Below are 23,256 nucleotides of genomic sequence, written 5' to 3' on the forward strand. Positions count from 1 at the left end.
AAGAGGAAAAAATATTCAACCAATTAAAGAAATTTAACTGTGCTATAGCTATGCTTCAGGAGACTCATCTTTCAGAAAAGGAACATTTGAAGCTGAGGAGAGAATGGGTTGACCAGCAATATAGCTCCTCATACCACAATGGGAAAAAGAGGGGTGTCGCAATTCTTTTCAATAAATCTATTTGTTTTTGTCATGAAAAACATTTTTGTGATAAAGAGGGGCGGTATGTGATGGTAATTGGAAGTATAGGGGGCATTAAAATAACTTTGCTTAATTTATATGCTCCAAATGAGGACAACCCAATTTTTTTTTTCAAAAAGATGGCATCATTGATAGCAGATAAAGCAGAAGGGATTATTCTAATTGGCGGGGACTTTAATTGTGTTTTGAGAGCAGCGGTTGATAGGCTCCCTGCAGGTTCAGGTTCAAAATCCCAAAAGTCTCTGGCTCTTTTAGCACTGATGGGGGAATTAGGCTTGGTTGGTGTCTGGCGCAGCTTACATCGCAAGGAAAGAGATTTTACTTTTTTCTCACAGGTTCACTGTGCCCACTCAAGGTTGGATATGTTCCTGATGTCGGGAACAGATTCCTTTAGAGCCACTGAATGTAATATAGAAGCAATCACCATCTCAGACCATGCTCCAGTATGTTTGAAATTAAAGATGAGCCCAAATAATAATTTTAAATATTGGAGAGCCAATGTATCTATATTAAATAAAGAAATTGTTAAACAGGAGTTACAAAAAAGCATTATTGACTATCTTGAATTTAATGATAAGGATGGGGTGTCTCCAACAGTTTTATGGGAGGGAGCCAAATGTGTTCTAAGGGGCAATATTATTGCAATTTGTTCCAGATTAAAAAAAGAGAGAATTGCAGAACAATTAGTATTAGAAAATCAAAATCAGTACATTGGAAAGAGAATTTCAGACAACTCGGACGGATGATTTACTGGACAAACTAAATGAGACTAGACAACAACTGAACAACTTGTTAACCTATAAAGCAGAGGGGCAGCTGAAATTTACAAACCAAAAATATTATGAATTTAGTAATAGGGCTAGTCGTTTGTTAGCATTTCAGCTGCGTAAATCGCAATCAAGCAGAGTGGTGCATAAAATAAAGTGCCCAAAATCGGGGGATATGAAGCACCAACCGAAGGAGATTACAAAGGTATTGCTAACTATTACCAGGAGTTATATTGGGAAGAGGACTGCCCAAATAAGATGGAAAAGACTGAAAATTTCCTTAAATCAATTCATCTTAGTAAACTGACCGAGGAGGAAGCTGACCAAATAACAAGCCCAATAACAAAAGAAGAAATTTAAAAAAGCATTATGAAACTTAAAAATAACAAATCCCCAGGAGTAGATGGACTCCCTGGAGAATATTACAAAATGTTTGAAAAAGAGCTGACGCCGATTTTGCATAAGGTTTACAATTATGCCCTTTCAGAAGGTGTTCCCCCCGGTCATGGTCTAAAGCCATTATTACTGTCATCCATAAAGAGGGCAAAGACGCAACACTCTGCACCTCTTATCGTCCCATCAGCCTTCTATGTGTTGATCTGAAAATACTTACGGCCATCATTGCAAACAGAATTCAGAACCACATAAGAAAACTTGTAAAACCTGACCAGACTGGTTTCATTACACAGAGACAAGGAACAGATAATGTCAGAAGAGCCTTAAATCTCTAAATAATAGTGCAAAAAAGGAATATCCCATCAATGCTTCTCAGCTTAGATGCTGAGAAGGCGTTTGACAGAGTGGACTGGGCCTTTCTACAGCAGACTCTCAAACATATGGGTTTTAATGACACCTTTATCAAATGGATCCAAATATTTTATAAAGACCCCAGGTCAAGAGTAAGGGTTAATGGCCACTGCTCTGATTTTTTCCCACTGGGACGCGGCACTAGACAGGGTGAAGTCCTCTCCCCCTCTTTATTTGCACTTAGCATAGAGCCGCTGGCTGAACTGATTAGATCCAATCCTCTTATACAGGGAATAAGAGACGAAACCAATGCTCCCCATAAGTTGTCTCTTTTTGCTGATGATATTTTACTATTTTTGGAAAATCCAATTACCACCATCCCTGCCCTGCTCCAAAGCCTTAATGAGTATAGTACTGTATCGGGATATAAAGTTAATACAAACAAATCTGAAGCATTAATGATTGTTGGGAACTGGCCATCACAGTTAGATAATTTGGTCTCATTTAGACACTCCACACAGGGGTTTAAATATCTGGGAGTAACAATTACCCCTAAGACCACTCAGTTGTTTTCATCTAATCATGAAAAGTTATTTAGGGAAATTAAAACCGATTTGAATAGAAGTGATATACTTCCACTTTCTCTCCTAGGAAGAATTGAAAGTATTAGAATGAATGTTCTACCAAGATTATTGTTCATTTTTCAAAGCCTTCCTGTTGTTGTACCACAATCTGCATTCAAATCATTACAAAAGTGCATTTCAAAATTTATTTGGCAGAACAAAAGGCCAAGAATGCGCCTTAAAATTCTGATGGCAGATAAGGGTAATGGTGGTCTGGGGCTGCCTAACATAAAAATGTATTATTGGGCTGCCCAAATAAGAGCAATCGTGGCCTGGATCATTCGTGATCCAGAAACAGTATGGGTCTCCATGGAGGAGGTGTCAATGCCTGGAATATCTCTATCTAGGCTCCCATTTGTTGGTCTAGAGACACAGAAGAAAATAAAGATAGAAAATTTATGGGTTAAAAACACTCTAAAAATCTGGAACCAGGTACAAAAACAATCAAGAGGATTGGTGGCCCTCTCACGAGCCATGTCCATAAGTCAGAATATTGAGTTTCTTCCATCTCTAATGGACAGGGGCTTTGGGATGTGGGCGGAAAAATGCTTTTTACTGTAAACCAACTCTTTGAGGGAAATGTAATGAAATCTTTCTCCCAAGTAAGAAACAAGTTTAATCTACCCTCAGGGGACCATTACAGATATTTACAAATAAGGGACTATTTAACAAAACATAAGAATTGGGATCAGCTCAGAAGAGAACCAACAAACATAGAAAAACACTTGATTCATCTGATTGAAAACAAGGGCGTAATGAAAAAACAAGTGTCCTTAATTTATTGCAAACTGATGATGGATATGTCGGATAACACACAACATATAAAACAACAATGGGAAATGGAACTCAATGTGACATTGGATGATGATACTTGGGTAGATGTTTGTTCTGGTTGCCATAAGGGAGTGGGGAGTCAAATGTGGACGGAGTTTGATTGGAAGTCTAAAATTCGATTTTTCAGGACACCACTAAAGTGTTTCCGTTCTGGTAGTTGTGGCAGCAATAAGTGCTGGAGAAACTGTGGATCAAACGCACATATTTTGGGACTGTCCTATTGTTCAACACATTTGGACTGAAGTAAAGGGGATCGTGGAAAAGCTCCTTAAAGTGAATCTCTCTTGGGACCCTTTAACATTTTTACTGGATAAATTTCCAGAGGATCTGTCCCATGATCAGAAAACTTTGCTACATCTCCTGCTAATGGCTGGAAGAAAAAAATATAACAATTAACTGGTTTAAACCTGAACCACCCACGGTTTCACAGTGGATACAAAAAAATCTGACAGTTATATTCAATGGAACAGTTGACAGCACAAATACAGCTGAAGACTCAAATCTTTGAAAGAAGATGGTGACCAGTTCAAAGCCTCATTGGATAGGTCACTTATGTCTCTAAGTTTGTACTTTTGCTTGAAGTTTCTCTATTTACTTTTATTTATTTATTTTTAATTTTTTCCTCAGATCTATATTGTCATTATATATATCTTTATTTGTATGCTCGGGCCCAATCTCAGGACTGTTCTTATTACTGTTAGTATTTATGTTGACTGCTGTCAATAAAAGTTCAAAAAAAAAAGAAGAAGAAAAATCTGACGTGTCCTGTTGTTGTTTTACGAGCCCGTCTAAAAGTGTGAGCGGTATTCGCTTTCTTTTGGGAGCTCGCGTCCGCGGCTATATTTGATATAACGAACGTGTGTGTGATTATTGAAGTGTCCCCGTCATCTTATCCATTCAGAAAAAAAGGACAAGCGCAAGAGTGAAGCGAGAGTGAAACGCGGAAAAAAAGAGAAGCCCGGCAAAACACAGGAGCAAAATTGTTTTAACAACCTGAATCATGAACAAACTGCCATGATTAGATTCGCCTTTTGGACTATTATGAACTGGGAATGACAAAATGACTCTAACAAAGCTTACATGTGCTGGTAAGGATTAGAGACCCAGATGAGAAGTTTGCGCTGACTATGGGCTATATTGCGTGTGTTTTTGAGCCGTTGATTTGTGTTGATTGTTGATTATAAAATGCATGGTGCTGTGCGTTGCCGAGTGGCGCTTCCGGTGCGCGACCTGCTTTACGTTCTTGTTGCAGCACCGAAGTTATGCACAGAAATTCATATGCTGATTTGATCCAGTGCATACCGGTTCCAAAGGTACTATGGCACCGAGTTTTGGTACCCAACCCTACATAGCACGCACCTGCCTTGCCCAGGCTTGGGCACTTTTACCTGGGGCAGCGTTTGATGCCTCTGGACCCTGGATACCTGCCTGCACCAGGGTCATAGCGCACACCTGCCTTGCCCCGGCTTGAGCACTCCTACCTGAGGCAGCGTTTGATGCCTCTGGACCCTGGATCCCCACCTGCACCAGGGTCATAGCGCGCACCTGCCTTGCCCTGGCTCGGGCACTCCTACCTGGGGCAGTGTTTGATGCCTCTGGACCCTGGTTCCCCGCCTGCACCAGGGTCATAGCGCACACCAGCCTTGCCAGGGCTTTTTCAACCGCAAAAGCCAAAAATAAACAAAGTCCCTTTTTCTTCGCCGAAACCACGACGGCAGGTCAGAGACAATTGGCTTCGGGCACGCACCTCCAGGTGCAGGACGTCCCGACAGGTAAGCCAGGAAAGGTGGTCTCTCTTCGGTCATGGCTTGGTGGGTTTGGGCCTGGGTTTAATCAACACCCCCCGGTAAGTGCATCCAAGCGTTTGCCAGCGATTGTTCCAAAGACCGAATGTATTTCTACTGGCCCTTAGTTCGAGAGAAAGACCCCCCCCCCAAACTGACTTTGTCGTTCTAGAGACCAACCATCCCCCAAATGAGTGTTTGTTCTGTTCCATACAGCAAAAAATACATTTCGCATACCAAATCAAATTTTTAACTTTCTTTCTAAAGTTACTTGTTTACTTCAGTATATCAAGTATATGCTGCATGTTTGAGTCGCAACATACAAGAGAGATGAGCCAACAAAATAGCCTGAATGCAAATTATTTATTATAGAATATAACTCATAGAACAATTAATAAAAGCAACCAACAAATGTCTAGGGATAATAATGAAGATAAAGAACTTAGGATATAATCACAACAACACTTTACCTACATGATATAAGTAATGCAAAACAATACCTTAAAGTTAAAGAGTCAATGAAATGGCATGATGGTCTTGACATAAGGACTCCTGAGTAGCCACAGCGTCCTTGAGGTAGCTAGCACAACAACTTTTATTTACCCATTGATGAGTAATGCAGGCATCCAATCAGGATTTACCTGGGATTTACTTTGGGATCATCTGTGTATTAATATTGTAACACTTAATACCTGTCGCTCTGCCTAAATCATAAAATATTCGTCAAGTTTGTATGAATTTATTTTTATTTAATCTATCCTACGGACGCGGTCTTTTAGAGTCTGGATGATCATGTCTCAAACCTGACCGGTAACCTGGCCTCTGTTCAAGATCAAAGCAAAAAGTGCATGAATTTATTTTTATTTAATCTATCCTAAATCATGTGTTGAGTGTTTTTTGGTACCTCCAGTTTCATTACATCCAAACCCAGAGTCAACTCGGAAAATGGAAATCAGGACAAACATATGCTATCGGCCATTGAAAGAGTTTCGGATCAGAAAGCCACTCTCGGGGGGGTTCCAACATGGCGACGAGCTAGACAGACGTGCAACTCAACGGTCTTACCACAGACAGCCAGAATTTAAACTTTTAGATATTAAATTGACGAAATAGCCTCCAAGTTCAACCCCGGTAACAAAAAAAAAAAATTGCTTCGCCATGGCAAATCGAAGAAATACAAGGAAGAATCCAGAGGAAAGTCCTGACGGTGACGAAGCTAACGGTAGCGCCAAGCTAACAAGTGAAGCTACAACGAACGAGGAAAACGATGTGATGAAGGCTCTCGCAGACATGAAACACTTTTTCACATCTCAATTTGAAGGCGTTCTGAATGCTATTCAAGGAATTAAAAATGAAATCTCCGAATTTGGCGGCAGATTAGCAGAGGCTGAACATCGAATTAGTGATACCGAGGATAATGTGGATAAGCTACAAAAAACTGTGAAAACTCTGGAAAGCCGAGTTGTAACACTCAGCGCGGACCTGGATGACTTAGAAAACCGTAGTCGCCGTTGCAATCTCCGGCTAGTCAACCTACCCGAAAAAGCGGAAGGGACGGACGCGGCAAACTTTCTAGAAAAGTGGCTTACTGATGTGTTTGGAGCATCTACTTTCCCTACTCCAGTGATTATTGAAAGAGCGCACAGAACCGGCAGGCTCCAGGCAAAGCCTCAGCAATACCCGCGAATACTGATCATGAAATTCCTCAACTTTCGTGACCGACAGAGAGTGATACAGGCTGCCAGAGAGATGGAAATTGTGAAATTTCAGGAGCACAAGGTGATGTTTTTCCCGGACTTCTCTGTAGCGGTGAGGAAACAACGAAAGCAATTCGATGATGTGAAGAAACGACTCCAGGTACTGAACATTCCGTACAGATTTATGTATTCTGCCAAACTGAGCTTCATGCGTAAAGGCCAGTGGAGGATCTGTGAGACGCCAGAGGATGTACAGAAGTGTATTGAAGAATTCGGAGAAACATCAGGAGAGTAAAGACAAATTTCAAATAGTTGGCTGAATGTTCAACTGTTTTATTTTTCAAAGCTATTATCATAAATCAAGGTAATTAACCGCGAACACGTAACGTGACAATTATTCACCTACTGTATAATGGCCGGTTAAAAACAAATAGGCCTATATTTAAATGCAAGTCAGTTCAATGATTGTTTGAAGAAAATGTTTGATTGTTCTTGATGTTCTATTTCATTAGGTTGTCTGTGGGTAGGGCAATGTCCAATGACTCTTTTATTGCTAGCCAAGGATGTGTTCCTAGTAATACGACCATCCAGGCCTGTTGAAGAATCTTTGCAATTTGATGGGAAAGAGATAGATATCGGCTGGTTCTGATCAAATGGGGTAAACACGGGTTTGTTAAGGTTTTTCTTTTCCCTTTTTTCCCTTGTTTTTTTTTTCCTTTTCTTTTTTCTTTTTCTTTAATGGGCATTTTTTTCTCTTTTTTGTATTTATTTATTTTATTAATTTTTTGCATTATGATTATGGACATATGGACATGTAATATTGAATAATAAAAAAGTATGTCAAGTGAATCTCAGTTAACATTTATATCCTGGAATGTTAGGGGGTTGGGTAAACTTTCAAAGTTAAAACAAGTCATGACTAGACTTAAAACATTTAAAACATCTATTGTATTTCTACAAGAAACCCATCTTTTGTCTAATGAATTACTAAAAGTACGTAGAAGATGGCCAGGTGAAGTAATCTCTGCTTCATATGCATCTAACTCAAGGGGTGTATTAATTCTGATACACAAAGCCATTCCCTTTAAAGTGTCAAAAGTGATTGCAGATAAATTCGGCAGATATTTAATTGTTCAAGGCTTTCTTATAGATTATAATATTACCCTTGTAAATGTGTATGGACCCAACTCTGACAGTCCAGAATTTTTTGAGAACTTGTTCTTAATCTTGGCCTCTCAACCTGGCTATTTAATTATAGGAGGAGATTTTAATGTGACATTAAACCCACATTTAGATCGATACAATAGTAAAGAGATGGCTCACACACAAAGTAGGAAAAAACTTAATAGTTTTATAGAGGAACTTGATTTATGTGATCCATGGAGGAGAAAATATCCAAACAAAACTGAATATTCATGTTGTAGTTCATCATTAAAATCATATTCACGAATAGACTATTTTTTAATCTCCAATAATTTATTCCATCAAATTGTTGACTGCTCCTATGAGTCTATCGTAATTTCAGACCATGGTCCAATAAAACTTGTATAAAATGTTTCAAAAATTTGTCACGGTTGCAGGTTTGTGCGCTTTTCCGGAGTGTCTGTTTGATCACATTGGTTTGTTTTTGTTCTCCTCGTGTATTTGTTTTGATCACGTGTGATGAAGGCACTCAGCTGGCTTGATGAGCTCGCCAGCTGAGGCTCATATTCGGGTCTATATATGGGCCACGTTTTCTGTGTGTCTTTGTCAGTTCGTTATGTGTGCTTATGGTGTGCTGTTCTGTCTGTGTGCTTAGGATCTGAGGACTAATTTCTGGACCCTGTTTCCCGTCTGATTCCTGCCCGATCTCTCCTAGCACTAGCACCCTTCATTACTTGATTTTTGTTTGACTTTGTCAATAAATATTATTTTGTTTAACTCGCACTTGGATCCCTCTGAACATTCATTTATTCGTGACAGAACGAACTGACCTTCACCATGGATCCAGCGAGTGCATCACAGATTTCGAGAGAGTGAGAGTCGCTTGAGGCATGGCAGATTTCCGGATCCTGTTCCTGAGCTTCCGGTCTCGGCGGTGGCGCCGGAGATGAGTAGCGCTGACCGGGAGCCCATGCAGGTGGGCAGATCCCGCCTGTCCGTGCAGGAGAAGCGCCGTCGGAGAACTGAGGGACTCTGCCTTTACTGTGGGGGGGCGGGGCATCCGGTGGCTTCCTGTCCCGTAAAAGACAACACCCATCAGTAGGTAAGAGGTTACGGATGGGTGAAATCAGTTTGGACAAATCCTCTGCGGCGGCCACATTACTACCTGTCACCATAACATGGGGTTCCGGAAGTCAGAACACCCACGCCCTTGTCGATTCCGGGGCGGAGGGAAATTTCATAGACTCCAGTTTTGCTTTCAGTTTTAAACTTCCGGTTATAGCTCTGGCACAACCCATTGCACAACCCATTGTACGCGCACTCAGCTGACTTTCCCTTCCCACAATCACTCACTCCACTAAACCCATAAAACTGATCACGTCTGGAAATCATGTTGAAAACATTTCATTTTTTTTAACAGACTGTTCCAACACACCGGTAGTTTTAGGTCATCCTTGGTTGATTCTCCATAAGCCTCATATTAACTGGGGTCTTAATACTATATTTTCGTGGAGTGAGAACTGTCATCAGTCTTGTCTTTTGTCTGCTCGTTCTGCTGTTTCTTGTTCTGTGTTTCAGGAGGAGCGCATGGACCTGTCAAACGTGCCCAGTGAGTACCCCGACCTGAAGAGAGTGTTCAGTAAGTCTCGAGCTGCTTCTCTGCCTCCTCACCGTCCCTATGACTGTGCAATAGATTTATTGCCAGGTACGTCTCCGCCCAAAGGCAAGTTATACTCTCTTTCTATTCCTGAGAGGGAGGCCATGGAGAAATATATTTCTGATTCTCTAGCGGCCAAGATCATACGGCCCTCTTCTTCACCGGCGGGGGCAGGGTTCTTTTTCGTGAAAAAGAAGGATGGGTCTCTTAGACCCTGCATTGACTATCGAGGGCTGAACAGCATCACGGTGAAGAATACGTATCCTTTGCCGCTGATGTCTTCAGCGTTCGAGCGTCTGCAGGGGGCTTTGTTTTTCACGAAATTAGATCTTCGTAACGCATATCATTTGGTTCGCATGAAGCAGGGTCATGAGTGGAAAACTGTGTTTTTGACCCCCAGGGGGCAATTTGAATATTGTGTTCTTCCTTTTGGGCTTTCTAGCGCTCCTGCAATTTTCCAAGCACTCGTAAATGACGTGTTGCGAGACATGATAGATCAGTTTATTTATGTCTACCTGGATGACATTCTGATTTTTTCTCGTTCTCTCCAGGGACATGTGCAGCACGTCAGGCAAGTGCTTCAGCGGCTGCTAGAGAATGGGCTTTTTGTCAAGGCGGAGAAATGCGTGTTCCATGCACAGTCTGTTCCCTTTCTAGGACACATTGTGTCAGTCGAGGGGGTGCGCATGGATCCAGAGAAGGTTCAGGCTGTGGTAAATTGGCCAATTCCGGAGTCTCGTAAGGCCCTGTTGAGATTTCTGGGCTTCGCCAATTTTTACCGGCGTTTTATTCGCAATTTCAGCCAGCTCGCCGCCCCTCTGACGTCCTTGACCTCCTCCAAAACTCCCTTCAGGTGGTCGAGCGCAGCGCAGGCTGCATTCTCCAATCTAAAGAGCCGCTTTGTTTCAGCTCCCATTTAAGTGACACCTGATCCCTCCCAGCAGTTTGTGGTGGAGGTTGACGCGTCAGAGGTGGGGGTGGGCGCTATCCTGTCCCAGCGCGCCGCCTCGGATGACAGAATTCATCCGTGCGCATTTTTCTCTCACCGATTATCTCCCGCAGAACGAAACTACGACATTGGTAATAGGGAGTTGTTGACTGTCAAACTTGCTTTGGAGGAGTGGCGTCATTGGTTGGAGGGTTCGGGGGTTCCCTTTATCGTTTGGACCAATCATAAGAACCTCGAATACATCAGGTCCGCCAAACGACTCATTTCCAGGCAGGCTCGGTGGGCATTATTTTTCGGACGTTTCGACTTTACCATCTCTTATCGGCCGGGTTCCAAAAACATCAAGCCCGACGCGTTATCCCGTCTTTTTGATTCTTCCGAGCGCAATACGTCTCTTGAGCCCATCGTTCCCCAGAGGATTTGTATTTCTGCAGTGACATGGGAGATCGAGACCAGGGTTCGCACAGCCCTGGACGGGGTAACGCCCCCGGTCGGATGCCCACCTAGTCGATTGTTTGTGCCGGAGGGGATTCGGTCTGACGTCATTCGATGGGGACATTCCTCCAAAGTGGCTTGTCATCCAGGGGTGAGTCGTACATTATTCTTAGTTAAACAGCGATTCTGGTGGCCAGCTATGGCACGGGACATACACGAGTTTGTTTTGGCCTGTTCTATTTGTGCTGTTTCTAAGACTTTTAATCGCCCCCCTGCTGGACTCCTTCAGCCGCTGTCAGTGCCTTCGAGACCCTGGTCGCACATTTCGCTAGATTTCTTTACCGGTCTCCCGCCATCTGGTGGCAATACGGCTGTTTTGACCGTTGTGGACCGGTTCTTGAAGGCTACTCATTTTATTCCTCTGCCCAAATTACCCTCAGCCAGAGAGACAGCGGATGCTGTCATTAATCACATCTTTCGCATTCATGGCCTCCCGACGGATGTGGTTTCTGACAGTGGGCCTCAATTTGTCTCTAAATTCTGGAGAGAATTCTGTCATTTATTGGGAGCGACTGTAAGTCTTTCTTCTGGTTTTCATCCTCAGAGTAACGGACAAACCGAAAGAGCCAATCAAGATCTCGAGCGCATGTTACGTTGTTTGGTTTCCCAGAATCCCTCCTCTTGGAGTCAGCAGCTCCCATGGGTGGAGTACGCACACAATTCATTACCAGTATCGGCTACGGGCCTTTCTCCGTTTCAGTGTAGCTTAGGTTACCAGCCACCAGCTTTTCCCAGTCTGGAATCCGAAGTCGCGGTTCCCTCCGCCCACGCCTTTATCCAGGGGTGTTGACGCACTTGGAACAGGGCCAGACAGACCCTCCTCCAAGTGGGTGCGCGCACCAAGGCTAAAGCCGATCGCCACCGGTCGAAGCCTCCCGTTTACGTCGTTGGTCAAAAAGTGTGGCTTTCAACTAAGAATATTCCCTTGCGTTCCGTATGTAATAAACTTGCACCTAAATTTATTGGCCCATTCACTGTCATCAAGATCATTAGTCCGGTGGCAGTCCGCCTTAAACTTCCTCCAGCGTACAGGAGAATACATCCCGTGTTTCACGTTTCTAAATTAAAGCCCTTTTTCATACGGCGATTAACCCGCCCACTCCGGTACCCCCCCCACCCCAACCCCACCCCATCCCCCCCCCCGCCGCGTCTCGTACTGGACTCGAGACGGAGGGGGCGAGGATTTCAGTACTTGGTGGACTGGGAAGGTTACGGTGCGGAGGAGAGAACTTGGGTGCCTGCAAAGGACATATTGGATCACTCTCTTATCGATGATTACAATCGCCAGGTAAGTGCTTCTGGGAGCACCAGGAGGTGCTCTTGAGAGAGGGGTAATGTCACGGTTGCAGGTTTGTGCGCTTTTCCGGAGTGTCTGTTTGATCACGTTGGTTTGTTTTTGTTCTCCTCGTGTATTTGTTTTGATCACGTGTGATGACGGCACTCAGCTGGCTTGATGAGCTCGCCAGCTGAGGCTCATATTCGGGTCTATATATGGGCCACGTTTTCTGTGTGTCTTTGTCAGTTCGTTATGTGTGCTTATGGTGTGCTGTTCTGTCTGTGTGCTTAGGATCTGAGGACTAATTTCTGGACCCTGTTTCCCGTCTGATTCCTGCCCGATCTCTCCTAGCACTAGCACCCTTCATTACTTGATTTTTGTTTGACTTTGTCAATAAATATTATTTTGTTTAACTCGCACTTGGATCCCTCTGAACATTCATTTATTCGTGACAAAATTATAAAAGGGCCTTGTAGATGGAGATTTCATCCAAGATGGCTTCATGATCCAAAATTTATGGAGTTCATTGGTACTCAAATTGATTTATTTTTTAAAACTAATCTGAAAAAAACATCTGCATCTATAAGATGGGAAGCCTTTAAGGCTTATATAAGGGGCCAAATGATGAGCTACACATGCTCTGTCAATAGAAAAAGGAAAATGGAATTACAAAATTTAGAAGAAAGAATTCAGAAATTAGAAGAAGATATATATTCAGATTTGTCAAATTCCAACATACTTAAACAGGAACTGCTTATTCTAAGAGCAAAATGTAATGAAATATCTGCAACAAAAGCTGAAGCCAGTTTAATCTGTCTTAAACAAACATTTTATGAGTATGGAGAAAAGGCAAGTAGACTTTTGTCTTGGCAGATAAAACAATTACAATCAAGTAAAGCTATACATAATATTTATACAACAGCTGGTAATCTGACTTCAGACCCAGATGAGATTAATGAAACTTTTTTCCAAATTCTTCCAAACGCTATACAGTACAGAATCATCAGAATGCAGCATGGACCAAACTTTATTTTTAGATGATCTTTTGATTCCTTCTATAAGCATTGAAGCCAAAAAAGAACTGGATAAACCTCTAACTAGTAAAGAAATTTTAAATGCTATTGTGAATATGAAAAGTGGTAAAACAGCTGGACTAGACAGATACCAATTGATATATATAAAGCCTTTAAAGATAAATTAGCAGTTCCTTTGTTGGAAATGTATGAAGAGTCGATGTTGGAGGGCTGTCTTCCTCCTTCTCTAAGAGCTGCATTAGTAACACTCATTCCTAAACCCCATAAACCCTTAGACAGATGTGAATCATATAGGCCAATTTCGTTTATGAACTTCGATGCCAAGATTTTAGCCCTTCGATTGGAAGCTCATCTACCGTCCCTAATAGGAATGGACCAAAATGGCTTTGTTTGAAACAGACAGGCCTTTCATAACATCAGGCGAGTACTAAATATCGTTCATGAGATAGATGGCTCTAAAGATACAGGTATTTTATCGTTAGATGCAGAAAAAGCATTTGACAGAGTCGAATGGTCCTATTTATTTGACATACTCAGCCGTTTTGGATGTGGACAGAATTTTTGCCAGTGGGTGAAGACCTTGTATCAAAGTCCAACTGCAGAAGTAATTACCAATAACTTAATCTCCAAACCATTTAATCTATATCGTGGCACACGTCAAGGCTGTCCACTTTCTCCTTTATTATTTGTAATGACTTTGGAACCTTTGGCAATAGCAATTAGAACTCACCCATCTATAAAGGGAATTGAAATTGCAGGTGTAGAGCATCGGATATCTCTATACGCAGACGATATTGTTTTATTTTTAACAAAACTTAAAGATTCAATACCAAATCTTAACAAATTGATTAATAAATTTGGAAAATTTTCAGGTTATAAAGTTAACTATTCAAAGTCATCTATCCTTTTTCTTAATGAACAGGAGAGACAAAATCCAGTAATACAACACCCTTATGAAACTTCTGTAGACGGATTTAGATATTTGGGAATCAAAGTTACTCCACAGGTAAAAAATCTTATCTCAGCCAATTATACTCCTCTGATAACTCAGGTAAACGAAAGTTTGAACAGATGGATGTCTCTTCCTCTCACTACTATTGGAAGGGTGAATACCATTAAAATGAATATTCTCCCTAAATTTCTATATTTGTTTCAGTCAATCCCCCTGACCCCTCCTCCTTCCTTTTTCTCAAATATGCATTTATTAAATTTATTTGGAATAATAGACGCTCAAGGCTTCGCTTATCACTCCTGTATCTTCCTTATGAACGAGGCGGGCTGCGACTCCCTAATCTTTTTTGGTATTTTAAGGCAGCTCAGCTAAGATCTGCATGTTATTGGTTTGCTGGCTCACCTAGCATTCCATGGATACAGATTGAAAGAAAATGTACAGGCAATTTGAGTTTGACACATATTTATACTCTGATTCTTTAAAGAAACTCAAACAAAATACATCTAACCCATTTGTGAGAGCCACTATTTTATCATGGCATGAGTCACAGGTTGAGCTGGGAGAAACCCCGGTACTTTCTAAATTCTCTCCCATTTGGGGTAATGCATTATTCGTACCAGGGAAATCAGACAAGGGTTTTAAGCTGTGGTTCCAGAAAGGCTTGCAAAAGATATCAGATCTTTATGAAGATAATATATTGATGTCCTTTGAAACCTTTAAGGAAAGATATAAAATTCCTCAGTCTCATTTTTTTAAGTATCTTCAGATCCGTAATTTTATAAGATCTAAAAATCATTCATATCAGTGTCCGACCCTAAGTAGTTTAGAAGAAATTGCAGTTAAAGATCCCAGTGCCAAATACAAAATTTCTACACTATATAGCAAATTTGTTAATGCTTCCAAAGAATCTACAAATCATAAAAGACTGGCTTGGATTGAAGACTTTCAAAACTTTCAAAAGATATTACAGAAAATGAATGGGAAGAAAGTTGTCTTCAAGCGCAAACATTATCAATCAATACCCGTTTTAAATTAATCCAATATAATTGGGTAATGAGAACATATATAACACCAGAAATGTTAAATAAATTTAATAGAAATATTCTGGACATTTGTGGAAAATGTTTGACTTACAAGGGCACACTGTTCCATTGTGTTTGGCAATGTGAGCACTTGCAATTCTTTTGGAAAGAAATAATTGGTGTAATCTCTAAAACTATTGGTAAAGAAATCCCTGTTTGCCCTTAAATCTGTATCCTTGGTCTTTTCCCACCTGCCTTATCGCTGAAGTCATATAAACAGAAGTTTATAAATCTGTGTCTATTACATGCGAAACGCCTGATTGCCATTCACTGGAAAAGTACTCATGCTCCATCTTTGTCACTCTGGATTAAGGAAATGTCTTCCTGTATAGCAATGGAAAGGTTGACTTATTCAATCAAACAAAAAATGCACATATTCTACAAGATTTGGGACTTCTTCCTTTATTTTTTAAATAACAGTGCACTGACTGTTTAGTAATCCCAAACAATGTGACTGTTAAAATACACTGTGTTTGTAATGACTAACTTTAATATACTTTCACTGGAATGTATATGTTGAAATGTCAATTTTTTAATGGTATTTATTTTTTATATATTTTTAATTTTTAACAAAATTGCCCTTTTTATTTTTATCTTTAAGTTTATTTTAGTTAATCTTTATTTTTATTTATTTGTTTTTGTATTACTTTCCTCGCATGAGAATGCATTTTTTTATTCTATTCCTTTCTTTTTTTAATTTTTAATTTTTATTTTGAACGTCGGGATGGGGCGGGAGTTCTTTGATTGGTATTTGGTTACAAATACAGTAAGAATGTATCACACCTTTCTGAAACAATAAAAGTGTTAAAAAAAAAAAAAAAAAGAAAGCCACTCTCCCATAATCTGAGGGAAAGGTGCAGTTTGGATTTGAACCTAGCACCTGCTGTTCCCAAGACAGGTGCTCTGGCCAACTTAGTCTTAACACTAAAAGAAAAAACCTCTGGATACGATACTTCCAAACGCAGTTTCATCTAAGACAGTGGGGGGAAGCAAAATTTACTGTGCTTTCTACTCAGTTACTTTGCACATGCATAAAGAGGCTCTTGTACGACAAATCCAAAAGGCGTGATCTCAACAATAGGTGGCAGTTACTTTTCCCCAAAACCACAGGTTGCCGACGAGTCATTCCTCAAGCCCACTAGGCCCTACACCGTTTTCTAATCTCCCTTATTTAAAACAGCTCAATTAAGTCATCGGCTTTATTGTAGAGTACCCCTAGTATCTGAGCCTGCACTGCGCAATGAAAGAAAGAAGCAAAACGGGATGGACAGATGCCTAAAATATTAGAAACGCACCACACCTTAAGTCAGTGAAGAAAAAGAGCAAAGCTTGCGACTCTGGTGGGACTCAAACCCACAACCTTTGAATGGCTCAGCTCACAGCCTAGAAGTCCAATGCGCTATCCATTGCGCCACAGAGCCTAAGTGCTCTGCTTCCTCTAGAACTGTCACACAGAAAGCACTTTTTAGTACTCTCTGGCCCATGAAAGAACAGCCAACTGCGGACAAGGCACTGCTGGAATTCAAAGCCAGGATCTCCTGTTTACTAGACAGGCACTTTGACCAACTAAGCCACAGCGCCAAACGACCTTGATACAAGCTAAATGTTTAATTCCAAAAAAAAAAAAAAAACTAACAATGGTAGAGCTGCATGTGGGAATGTCTGGACTTGAAATATTAAAGTCCAATTGGTTAGGCATTACCACACTATGCTATATAAAGGCATCGTCCAAAGCCCTCTTGAACGAGCAGCGTTCTTAAGGATTTGAGTGTTGTTAAAAAACCGACTGCTAAACATCCCGCTGCGTAAACACTCGTTACTCTTAACAAAAACAAACAGAAAACCTGTACATTAGGCACTGCTGGGATTTGAACCCAGGATCTCCTGTTTACTAGACAGGCACTTTGACCAACTAAGCCACAGCGCCAACGCTGAATAGGAGGCAAGACGTTTTTGCACACAGAGACCAAAAAAAGACAGCAAGTCTTAAAATGGCAAGCAAAGAGGTTGTTTAACTCTATTTGTCGCACTATTCATTACGCCTCAAAGCTATACAATTTTATAATTCATTCCGGTGAGCTCTATAAAACAAGCACACGCACCACCTTGACTAAGGCGCTGCTGGGACTTGAGCCCAGGATCTCCTGTTTACAAGACAGGCGCTTTCACCAGCTAAGCCACAGCGCCACAGATATTCGCATTAAGAGACATTTGCCCGATAACAAAAATCGAAGAAGAAAAAATAATACACAACAAAAACCAGCATGTCAGGATGCAGCAAATGCTGACAAGCCGGACGCGGTCTTTTAGAGTCTGGATGATCATGTCTCAAGCCTGACCATGTCATCCAAACCCAGAGTCAGCTCGGAAAATGGAAATCAGGACAAACATATGCTATCGGCCATTGAAAGAGTTTCAGATCAGAAAGCCACTCTCCCATAATCTGAGGGAAAGGTGCAGTTTGGATTTGAACCTAGCACCTGCTGTTCCCAAGACAGGTGCTCTGGCCAACTTAGTCTTAACACTAAAAGAAAAAACCTCTGGATACGATACTTCCAAACGCAGTTTCATCTAAGACAGTGGGGGGGAAGCAAAATTTACTGTGCTTTCTACTCAGGTACTTTGCACATGCATAAAGAGGCTCTTGTACGACAAATCCAAAAGGCGTGATCTCAACAATAGGTGGCAGTTACTTTTCCCCAAAACCACAGGTTGCCGACGAGTCATTCCTCAAGCCCACTAGGCCCTACACCGTTTTCTAATCTCCCTTATTTAAAACAGCTCAATTAAGTCATCGGCTTTATTGTAGAGTACCCCTAGTATCTGAGCCTGCACTGCGCAATGAAAGAAAGAAGCAAAACGGGATGGACAGATGCCTAAAATGTTAGAAACGCACCACACCTTAAGTCAGTGAAGAAAAAGAGCAAAGCTTGCGACTCTGGTGGGACTCGAACCCACAACCTTTGAATGGCTCAGCTCACAGCCTAGAAGTCCAATGCGCTATCCATTGCGCCACAGAGCCTAAGTGCTCTGCTTCCTCTAGAACTGTCGCACAGAAAGCACTTTTTAGTACTCTCTGGCCCATGAAAGAACAGCCAACTGCGGACAAGGCACTGCTGGAATTCAAAGCCAGGATCTCCTGTTTACTAGACAGGCACTTTGACCAACTAAGCCACAGCGGCAAACGACCTTGACACAGGCTAAATGTTTAATTCCAAAAAAAAAAAAAAACTAACAACGGTAGCGCTGCATGTGGGAATGTCTGGACTTGAAATATTAAAGTCCAATTGGTTAGGCATTACCACACTATGCTATATAAAGGCATCGTCCAAAGCCCTCTTGAACGAGCAGCGTTCTTAAGGATTTGAGTGTTGTTAAGAAACCGACTGCTAAACATCCCGCTGCGTAAACACTCGTTACTCTTAACAAAAGCAAACACAAAACCTGTACATTAGGCACTGCTGGGATTTGAATGCAGGATCTCCAGTTTACTAGACAGGCGCTTTGACCAACTAAGCCACAGCGCCAACGCTGAATAGGAGGCAAGACGTTTTTGCACACAGAGACCAAAAAAAGACAGCAAGTCTTAAAATGGCAAGCAAAGAGGTTGTTTAACTCTATTTGTCGCACTATTTATTACGCCTCAAAGCTATACAATTTTATAATTCATTCCGGTGAGCTCTATAAAACAAGCACACGCACCACCTGGACTAAGGTGCTGCTGGTATTTGAGCCCAGGATCTCCTGTTTACAAGACAGCGCTTTCACCAGCTAAGCCACAGCGCCACAGAAATTCGCAGTAAGAGACATTTGCCCGATAACAAAAATCAAGAAGAAAAAATAATACACAACAAAAACCAGCATGTCAGGATGCAGAAAATGCTGACAAGCCGGACGCGGTCTTTTAGAGTCTGGATGATCATGTCTCAAGCCTGACCATGTCATCCAAACCCAGAGTCAGCTCGGAAAATGGAAATCAGGACAAACATATGCTATCGGCCATTGAAAGAGTTTCAGATCAGAAGGCCACTCTCCCATAATCTGAGGGAAAGGTGCAGTTTGGATTTGAACCTAGCACCTGCTGTTCCCAAGACAGGTGCTCTGGCCAACTTAGTCTTAACACTAAAAGAAAAAACCTCTGGATACGATACTTCCAAACGCAGTTTCATCTAAGACAGTGGGGGGGAAGCAAAATTTACTGTGCTTTCTACTCAGTTACTTTGCACATGCATAAAGAGGCTCTTGTACGACAAATCCAAAAGGCGTGATCTCAACAATAGGTGGCAGTTACTTTTCCCCAAAACCACAGGTAACCGACGAGTCATTCCTCAAGCCCACTAGGCCCTACACCGTTTTCTAATCTCCCTTATTTAAAACAGCTCAATTAAGTCATCGGCTTTATTGTAGAGTACCCCTAGTATCTGAGCCTGCACTGCGCAATGAAAGAAAGAAGCAAAACGGGATGGACAGATGCCTAAAATATTAGAAACGCACCACACCTTAAGTCAGTGAAGAAAAAGAGCAAAGCTTGCGACTCTGGTGGGACTCGAACCCACAACCTTTGAATGGCTCAGCTCACAGCTTAAAAGTCCAATGCGCTATCCATTGCGCCACAGAGCCTAAGTGCTCTGCTTCCTCTAGAACTGTCACACAGAAAGCACTTTTTAGTACTCTCTGGCCCATGAAAGAACAGCCAACTGCGGACAAGGCACTGCTGGAATTCAAAGCCAGGATCTCCTGTTGACTAGACAGGCACTTTGACCAACTAAGCCACAGCGCCAAACGACCTTGACACAAGCTAAATGTTTAATTCCAAAAAAAAAAAAAAAAACTAACAACGGTAGAGCTGCATGTGGGAATGTCTGGACTTGAAATATTAAAGTCCAATTGGTTAGGCATTACCACACTATGCTATATAAAGGCATCGTCCAAAGCCCTCTTGAACGAGCAGCGTTCTTAAGGATTTGAGTGTTGTTAAGAAACACGACTGCTAAACATCCCGCTGCGTAAACACTCGTTACTCTTAACAAAAGCAAACACAAAACCTGTACATTAGGCACTGCTGGGATTTAAATCCAGGATCTCCTGTTTACTAGACAGGCGCTTTGACCAACTAAGCCACAGCGCCAACGCTGAATTGGACGCAAGACGTTTTTGCACACAGAGACCAAAAAAAGACAGCAAGTCTTAAAATGGCAAGCAAAGAGGTTGTTTAACTCTATTTGTCGCACTATTCATTACGCCTCAAAGCTATACAATTTTATAATTCATTCCGGTGAGCTCTATAAAACAAGCACACGCACCACCTGGACTAAGACGCTGCTGGGATTTGAGCCCAGGATCTCCTGTTTACAAGACAGGCGCTTTCACCAGCGCCACAGATATTCGCAGTAAGAGACATTTGCCCGATAACAAAAATCGAAGAAGAAAAAATAATACACAACAAAAACCGGCATGTCAGGATGCAGCAAATGCTGACAAGCCGGACGCGGTCTTTTAGAGTCTGGATGATCATGTCTCAAGCCTGACCATGTCATCCAAACCCAGAGTCAGCTCGGAAAATGGAAATCAGGACAAACATATGCTATCGGCCATTGAAAGAGTTTCAGATCAGAAAGCCACTCTCCCATAATCTGAGGGAAAGGTGCAGTTTGGATTTGAACCTAGCACCTGCTGTTCCCAAGACAGGTGCTCTGGCCAACTTAGTCTTAACACTAAAAGAAAAAACCTCTGGATACGATACTTCCAAACGCAGTTTCATCTAAGACAGTGGGGGGGAAGCAAAATTTACTGTGCTTTCTACTCAGTTACTTTGCACATGCATAAAGAGGCTCTTGTACGACAAATCCAAAAGGCGTGATCTCAACAATAGGTGGCAGTTACTTTTCCCCAAAACCACAGGTTGCCTACGAGTCATTCCTCAAGCCCACTAGGCCCTACACCGTTTTCTAATCTCCCTTATTTAAAACAGCTCAATTAAGTCATCGGCTTTATTGTAGAGTACCCCTAGTATCTGAGCCTGCACTGCGCAATGAAAGAAAGAAGCAAAACGGGATGGACAGATGCCTAAAATGTTAGAAACGCACCACACCTTAAGTCAGTGAAGAAAAAGAGCAAAGCTTGCGACTCTGGTGGGACTCGAACCCACAACCTTTGAATGGCTCAGCTCACAGCCTAGAAGTCCAATGCGCTATCCATTACTTCCTCTTTCTGCAACCTTTCTCTGTATACCAGAACTGAACAATTACGTGCATCTTTAATATATTTCACAACTTCTACAAGCATCAGGACAACTTGTGACATGTCTAGACTATAGTTCTGGAACAAAGGCCCCCACCCTCAATTTATTCTTATTCTGCTTTTCCACTTGTCAGCAGTTCTTCTAAAAAGTATGCAGCACAGTAAAAAAGAGGAAGTTTGTCTGGTCAAGACATTTTATAATACAAAAGAGAAAGATTGATTAATCTGTTTTTAGTCTAAACATTTTTCTAATAAAAAATAATAAAAAGAATAAAAATAAAAATAAATTCCTTTTCTCCAACAATTCCCCTTTTCTGCTCCTCTCTGGAGCAGACAAAAACAAAATCAGATAATCAAATCCCCACAAAAATGTCCAATTGTCATTACTGCAGGCCTTTGCCTAAATCCCTGTTTTACCTCTTATTCAAAACAATCTTTAACATCCTAGTGCTTCTTCATTATGTTAAATTATGCCCAAAAACCCTTTTAACTCAATTTCTTTAACTTTTCTGGATTCAGTTTATAATTTTCACACTCTTGGTTCTCCTCTTCGGTGGTGCAGTCTCTTCCCTCTTGAAGTCACTCCGATATCTTCTTTTGCTAAGGATTATACTTACTATACTTGCTATACTCTTATTAACTTCCAATTATCCCATAATAAAAATGTTCCATTCTCATACACTTTATCAATAAAGGTAATTAATTTTTTCTTCTTCTTCTTCCCCACCAAAATTAAAATAAGAATGAGAATAATAAAAATGTAAATAAAATTTAAAAACTCAAACATTTAAAAAATAAAATCTGATCAAAAGGAAATGCACTCCCATTGAAAATCCCACAGTATGAATAAAATCTAAGATCAACACTTGTGAAAAATTGATTGGAATTAGAAATTCAAAATTCTAACAACATAATTCAAATCAGCAATTCACTAATACAAATTATAATCCCCCTGCTTAGTTCAGACTGAATTTCAACATTTTTAAGTCATTATTGAACCAAAATTACAATTGAGATTTAGGATGAAAAATCAACAGCTTCAAAGTAGGATTAAACTTACCAATTATTAAAATGAAAAGTTCAGAACTAAATCATAACAAGGTTATTAAACTAACAACTCAGACTTGTCACCAAATTTTAAAACCAAAATTGAAACATATTTAAACTAGAGATTTTTTCTCTCAATGTCTTAAAATAGGAAAATCAATAACACAACAATGTGATTAAAATAAAATAAAAATATTAAGAATCTCTGCAAACAAAAGGTTCAAAAACAACAATGGCTTAAAATAAAAATCTTAAAATGTCTTCAAATTAAAGATTTAAAAACAACAATGGCTCAAACTAAAATAATCTAAAAAATGTGTTCAAATAAAAGAATTTTAAAATCGTCTTCAAATAAAAGAATCTTAAACTCATAAGAATGTGTTTAAAATAAAATAATCTTAAAAATGTCTTAAAATAAAAGATTCAAAAAGCATCTTAAAATAAAAGATTTTTGCATTGAAAATGAAAAATATAAAAGCATTGAATGTCTTAAAATAAAAGATTATGAAAAAACATACAAATGTCTTTAAATAAAAAGGTATTAAAATAAAAGATAAAAAGCATAAAAATTTCTTAAAATAAAGTATAATAAAAAAAAACATCAAGAATGTCTTCCCATAAAAGATAAAAAAATAATATGTCTAAAATGAATAAAAATAATTTTAAAAATTCCAAAAAACTAACGTGTGTAAAATAAAATAATTTTAAAATGTAATTGTGTTTCATTT

General features: G+C 40.6%; 1 protein-coding gene and 4 non-coding genes across 5 annotated transcripts in view; all 5 read right to left on the reverse strand.

Moving 5' to 3' along the window:
- The window catches only part of LOC148681268 (uncharacterized), a 482,092-nt gene that overhangs the window by 48,031 nt on the left and 410,805 nt on the right, over nt 1–23,256 (reverse strand). The gene's annotated exons all lie outside the window — the stretch shown is intronic.
- On the reverse strand, nt 16,574–16,662 carry trnar-ucu (transfer RNA arginine (anticodon UCU)). Its single transcript is given in 2 exon segments — nt 16,574–16,609; nt 16,626–16,662. It is a non-coding gene; the product is annotated as a tRNA-Arg (tRNA).
- Nucleotides 17,095–17,168, reverse strand: trnat-agu (transfer RNA threonine (anticodon AGU)). Its single transcript has one exon. It is a non-coding gene; the product is annotated as a tRNA-Thr (tRNA).
- On the reverse strand, nt 17,355–17,428 carry trnat-ugu (transfer RNA threonine (anticodon UGU)). Its single transcript has one exon. It is a non-coding gene; the product is annotated as a tRNA-Thr (tRNA).
- Nucleotides 18,175–18,263, reverse strand: trnar-ucu (transfer RNA arginine (anticodon UCU)). Its single transcript is given in 2 exon segments — nt 18,175–18,210; nt 18,227–18,263. It is a non-coding gene; the product is annotated as a tRNA-Arg (tRNA).

This window comes from Danio rerio, chromosome 4 (assembly GCF_052040795.2).
Source record: "Danio rerio strain M-AB ecotype USA chromosome 4, GRCz13ab, whole genome shotgun sequence".
Lineage (NCBI taxonomy): Eukaryota > Metazoa > Chordata > Actinopteri > Cypriniformes > Danionidae > Danio > Danio rerio.